At 44.9% G+C, this 5,073-nt stretch overlaps 1 non-coding gene across 1 annotated transcript; it reads right to left on the bottom strand.

Moving 5' to 3' along the window:
• Positions 1-2,708: 2,708 nt before the first annotated feature.
• On the bottom strand, positions 2,709-2,837 carry LOC114007490 (small nucleolar RNA SNORA70). The gene has a single exon (XR_003549112.1). It is a non-coding gene; the product is annotated as a small nucleolar RNA SNORA70 (small nucleolar RNA).
• Between the last annotated feature and the right edge of the window lie 2,236 nt (positions 2,838-5,073).

Below are 5,073 nucleotides of genomic sequence, written 5' to 3'. Positions count from 1 at the left end.
CTCCGTACCAAAGTTGCGGAGGGCCAGCCGGTGGCATGGTGATGAAGGTGCTAGGTCCCACATCACTGCCTGTATGGTTCTAGTCCTAGACCCTGTGGCTTGAGAAACATACAGGGCATGTGTGCATTTGTGCCCAAAATCCCAAGAGGAGAATGGAGAAGAAAGAATTGTGGCATGGCCATCCCCAAGAAGGGTTGATTTCTTACTTTCTCTCTCGTGCGTGCTCTCTCTCTCTCTCTCTCTCTCTCTGTCTCTGGGAAACACATGCTCCCTATAGTAAAAAGAAAGCATAATAAAAATGCCCTCAAATATTCACAAGGGTCAGGGCATGCTGTCATTTAAATGCGCACCCCTAAAATTCATATTTGCAATTTTATTGTACTATGAAAGTATTAAGAGGAGACAATCTGATTATGATTTCAAAAGGTGGGACTTTGGGGAAATAATAAGGTGTCCGGATGAGGGCCCCATTATTGACTCCTGATAAATTATAAGAACAGAGAATGAGACCAGAACGGAAGGACATGAGAGCAGATCCTGCTCTCTCACCACACGATACTCTACACCACCTTGGGCCCCCCACCCCACCCCGACCCAAGACCCTCACCAGATGCAGCTCCTTGGTTTTAAAATAATTATGTATTTTAGTTTATTTATTCATTATTTTAAATTTTGCCCAAGAGAAGCAGAGAGAGAGAAAGAGAACGTGAGAAAGCAAGCTGTGAGGTCTAGGACTCGAACCCTGGTTGGTCATGAAGGAGTCCAGCGACATAACTGCTACACCACCTGCCGGCCCCTGAATGTTTACGTTTTAACAGATCCTGTCAAGTAGCCTTCTGAAAAGGATTATACTTTTATATTCATTCCAAGTATTGATTTTGCAAAACTTTAGCCAGATCCAGGTATTATCAGTCTTTCTTATTTTTGCCTATCTACACAGGCAAAATAAATAGATAAATAAATTAACTTTTTATTTTAATTTGTTCTTTTTTTGTTTTTGTTTGTTTGTTTTTTATAGACCACAGATTAGTTTATTTTTAACACCTATCATGCCATGAATTCAGAGGGAATAGGTTTCAGAAGCTCAGGCTCCTTTCCATTGGTTCTCACACAGTGGCTTCTCTGGGTGGAGCAGGCTGGCGCTTTATTGAACCCAGGTCCCTTTCTCTTTGGCTTCTTTTTCTGGTCATTTTCCCTCTCACGTTTTAGAAAGCTCTCTCTGCTCTTAGAATGCTTCATATGCTCAGTACGCACATTGATTCTCTTGGCAGGAATATTGCCCTTACCTTGTTCATTCACAACGATGCCAACAGCATGCTGGGTAACACTGCAGGCTCTTCCAGATTGGCCATGGTAACGTGTGGGGCATTCCTTTTTGCACAGTGCCCATTCCCTCTATGTCTACAATATCACCTTTCTCATAGATTCTCATAGTTGTTGCCAAAGGAACCACTCCATGTTTTCTAAAAGGCCTAGAGAACATACATCGGGTGCCTCTCCTCTCCCCCTTTGTGTTTGTCATTTTGGTGAATTACTGGAAGATGACAGTTCCGGCCAAAAGGCTAAACTTTTTATTTTAATTTCTCTCATGGTTAGTGAGTTTGGACATCTTTTCATTTTGGCCGTTATGAATTCTATCTATGTGAATTGCTTGCTTCTGGGCTTGGCCTATTTTTCTCTTTTTGTTTTTATTTTTTAGGTTTTGCCATAGGGCTCATGTGCTTGCTGGAGAGAGACAGAAAGGGAAAGTGAGAAATCACCCCCCAGAGTGGATGGCCACGCCACAGTCCCTTCGCCTCCATTCTCCTCTCAGGATTTTGGCCATGAACGCACACATGCTCAGTGTGAGTCTTAGGCCAACAGGTTTGGAACTTGAATCACAGTCGGCCGTGTGGGAGTCCAGCACCCTAACCATCATGCCACCTGCCAGCCCTCTGTTTTTCTCTTATTCTGTGCTGTTCTCATTGCTCTAAGGTCCTCCGTATATTATGACAGTTAAGCCTTTGTCTTAGGTTTAACAACTGACACCTTTTTTGCAGTTGTTCTTTCTTTCTTTCTTTTTCTTTCTTTTAAGAAGTTTTTGCTATAGGGCACTTGCGCTCTCCAGAGAGACAGAGAGACAGAAAGTGAGAAATCACCCCCTGGGGGGGGGGGATGGCCCAACTGCCATCACTCCTCCTCCATTCTCCTCTCGGGATCTTGGGCATGCATGCACATGCGCCCAGCATGAGTTTAAGCCACCGGGTCCAGGACCTGAACCACAGTCAACTACATGGGAGTCCAGCGACATAGCCATTACGCTAACAGCTTGTCCCTCACCAGTTGTTCTTTAAACTTTTTTTGACAGGAAGCAGAAATTTTTGATGGGCACGAGTGCAGAGGGGCAGCACAGACAGCCCTCAGAAGTTTGCAGGGCCCACCACCTGTCCACGGGGCCAGACCTGGCTGAGCCTTTGTCCAGCCACCCCATCTTCACATTCACCCATGTCCACTTCTTTAAGACGTGAATCTTCTGGTGGCCAGGGAGCGTGAACTGGGCCCTGCAGAGGACTGCTCTTGCCCTCTCTCTGTAGCCGGGTGCAGGTGGACAGGACTGACCGATGTGAACCCTGGCCACTCTCCTGGGGCTTTCCAAAGACATCGCCTGCCTGTCGGGAGCCCGGACTAGGGTCAGGACAAAGTGAGAAATGTGGACGTCCGCTGGAAAGGACTGCCTCCAAGCCCTTAGAGCACCCACACAAGCGTCAGGCTGTGTGCACCACGGAGCAGCTGCTCTGCACAGCCGGCACGCACTGGGCCCCGGTGGAAAGGAGCGTGGCTGGCTTACCTGGCCACAAGAAAAAACATGTGGTGCTGTTTTATCCTAATAGAAAATTTTCATTTCATATGGCCATTTTTATAGACTTCATCCTTAATAGTTTATGTTACACATTTTGCTTAGAACACGTCTGTATTTTAGAAAGGCAAGCAGCAGTGATGGGGACGTGTGTGGCCGACAGTGGGCGTGGCCTGAGAAACTGAAGAAAATGGGAAGCGTTCGTTATTACTGCGCAGTCAGCCATCGGGGACCCAGCCACCTCAGCGTCCACACCACCTGCCGTCCCAAGACAGTTTTTGAAAGCATACTTACAAACACTTGGCATTTAGAAGGTGAAGGAAGTAGAAGAATCAAAGATTTTCTTAAGAACTAGATATGGGGTCCAGCAGGTGGCATGGTAGTTAAGGCACTGGACACTCCCACATAGCCGACCACAGTTTAAGTCCAAGATCTCTTGGCCTGCTTTCTCACTTTCCTTCTCTCTGAGTGTCTGTCTTTCTCTGGTCAAATTAAAAAATAAATGAATGAATAAATCAAATAATTCTTTAAAAGAAACCTAGATATGTGGAACCAGCAGATGGCATAATAGTTATGTTTCTGGACTCCCACAGAGTCAACTGCAGTTCAAGTCCTGGACCTGGCGGCTTTCTTTCCCACTTCCCCCCTCTCTCTGTGTATCACTCTCTTGTCACATTAAAAATAAAAATAATAATAATAACAAATAAAGTTAAATACAAATAATTCTTAAAAAAAAAAAAAAGCATAGAAACTTCAGGGTGAAAGCCATCAATTAGAAGTTCCCTGGGAGAGTGTGAGAGTGTGAAAATCTGGTCAAAGATAAACTAGACACTTAAGTGTCATGACCACTGAGTTTGAATCCTGACCCTGGCAACCTGAAAATCCTGCCAGGCACATATACATGCACACTCCAAACCCTGCCTGGACAGAGAAAGAGAGAGAAGGGCCTGTGGTGTAACCACACCCCACTGGTGCTTCGCCCTCTCTCTGACTGCTGAGTATGTAGGTCTTCTGGAAATCGAAAGAAAGAAAGAGAGAGAGAGAGAAAGAAGGGAAGGGAAGGAAAGGGAAGGGAAGGGAAGGGAAGAAGGAAGGAAAGAAGGAAGGAAGGAAGGAAGGAAGGAAGGAAGGAAGGAAGGGAAAGAAAGAGAAAGAGAGAAAGGAAGGAAGAAATAAAAAGTCCTTGAGGAGGAAGAACCAATGAAAGAAAAGTGGAATTAGGAGTTGAAGAAGTTGGATAACACCAAGAGAATGATGTGGAAGCCAGAGAAAGTTGAGAGTAAGGGGTGGCTCATCAACAGAGTAAATTATTTCAAGAGGTTGGAAATGGATAATAGCCAAGCTAGTCAATGTTTTTGCAATTATGTCATTGATTTTTTTTAAAGAATTATTTAATTTTATTTATTCATTCATTTATTTTAATGTGACCAGAGAGAGACAGAGAGAGAGAAAGTGGGAAAGCAAGCCACCAGGTCTGGGGATTTGAACCATGGCCAGCCATATGGGAGTGTCTGGAGCCTTGACCATCACGCCACCTGCTGGTCTCACCCTCCTCCCCTCCTCCGCCATCATCGATGTTTTTGCAGCTGAAGCTTCAGTAGAGGCTGTCATCTGGAATGTGGGGAGCAGCACATAAACCTTCAAGCACACAAGCACACACTGATTTCCCCTGGAGATTATTGCTGAAGACCCTAACAACCATCTTTTAGCCCAAAGGAAGGACGGTGAAGAGGACAGAGTGCTTCGTTTTTCTTTTGATTCTAGCTCAGTGCTCCAGGACTTAGTATAGCTAAGAGAAGCTTGGAATGTTGTAGCAAGACTTTATTTTTTAAAAAAGGAAAAACATTTATCTGTGCCATATACAATTTTCAAGAAATCAGTTCTATGAAATTTTTGGTATTTACTATAGTGCTGAGTGCAAAGCTTAAGAAATAAAGGCTTAATGAATGAATGCATCACAGGATGAATGAAATGATATGAGTAGTGGGACCAGCAGTTAGCATAATGGCTATGTCACTGGACTCCCATGTGGTCGACCGCAGTTCGAGTCCCGAACCTGGTGGCTTAAACTCACGCTGGGCACATGTGTGTGCATGCCCAAGATCCCAAGAGGAGAATGGAGAAGAAATTGTGGTGTGGCCATCCCCCTGGGCGGGGGGGTTGATTTCTCGCCTTCTGTCTCTTTGTTTCTCTCTGGCAAGCACACATGCCCTGTAACAAAAACCTCTAAAAACACA

The sequence above is a fragment of the Tupaia chinensis genome, unplaced genomic scaffold, assembly GCF_000334495.1.
Source record: "Tupaia chinensis unplaced genomic scaffold, TupChi_1.0 Scaffold000183_1, whole genome shotgun sequence".
Lineage (NCBI taxonomy): Eukaryota > Metazoa > Chordata > Mammalia > Scandentia > Tupaiidae > Tupaia > Tupaia belangeri.
This window is presented reverse-complemented; position numbering and strand designations above follow the sequence as displayed.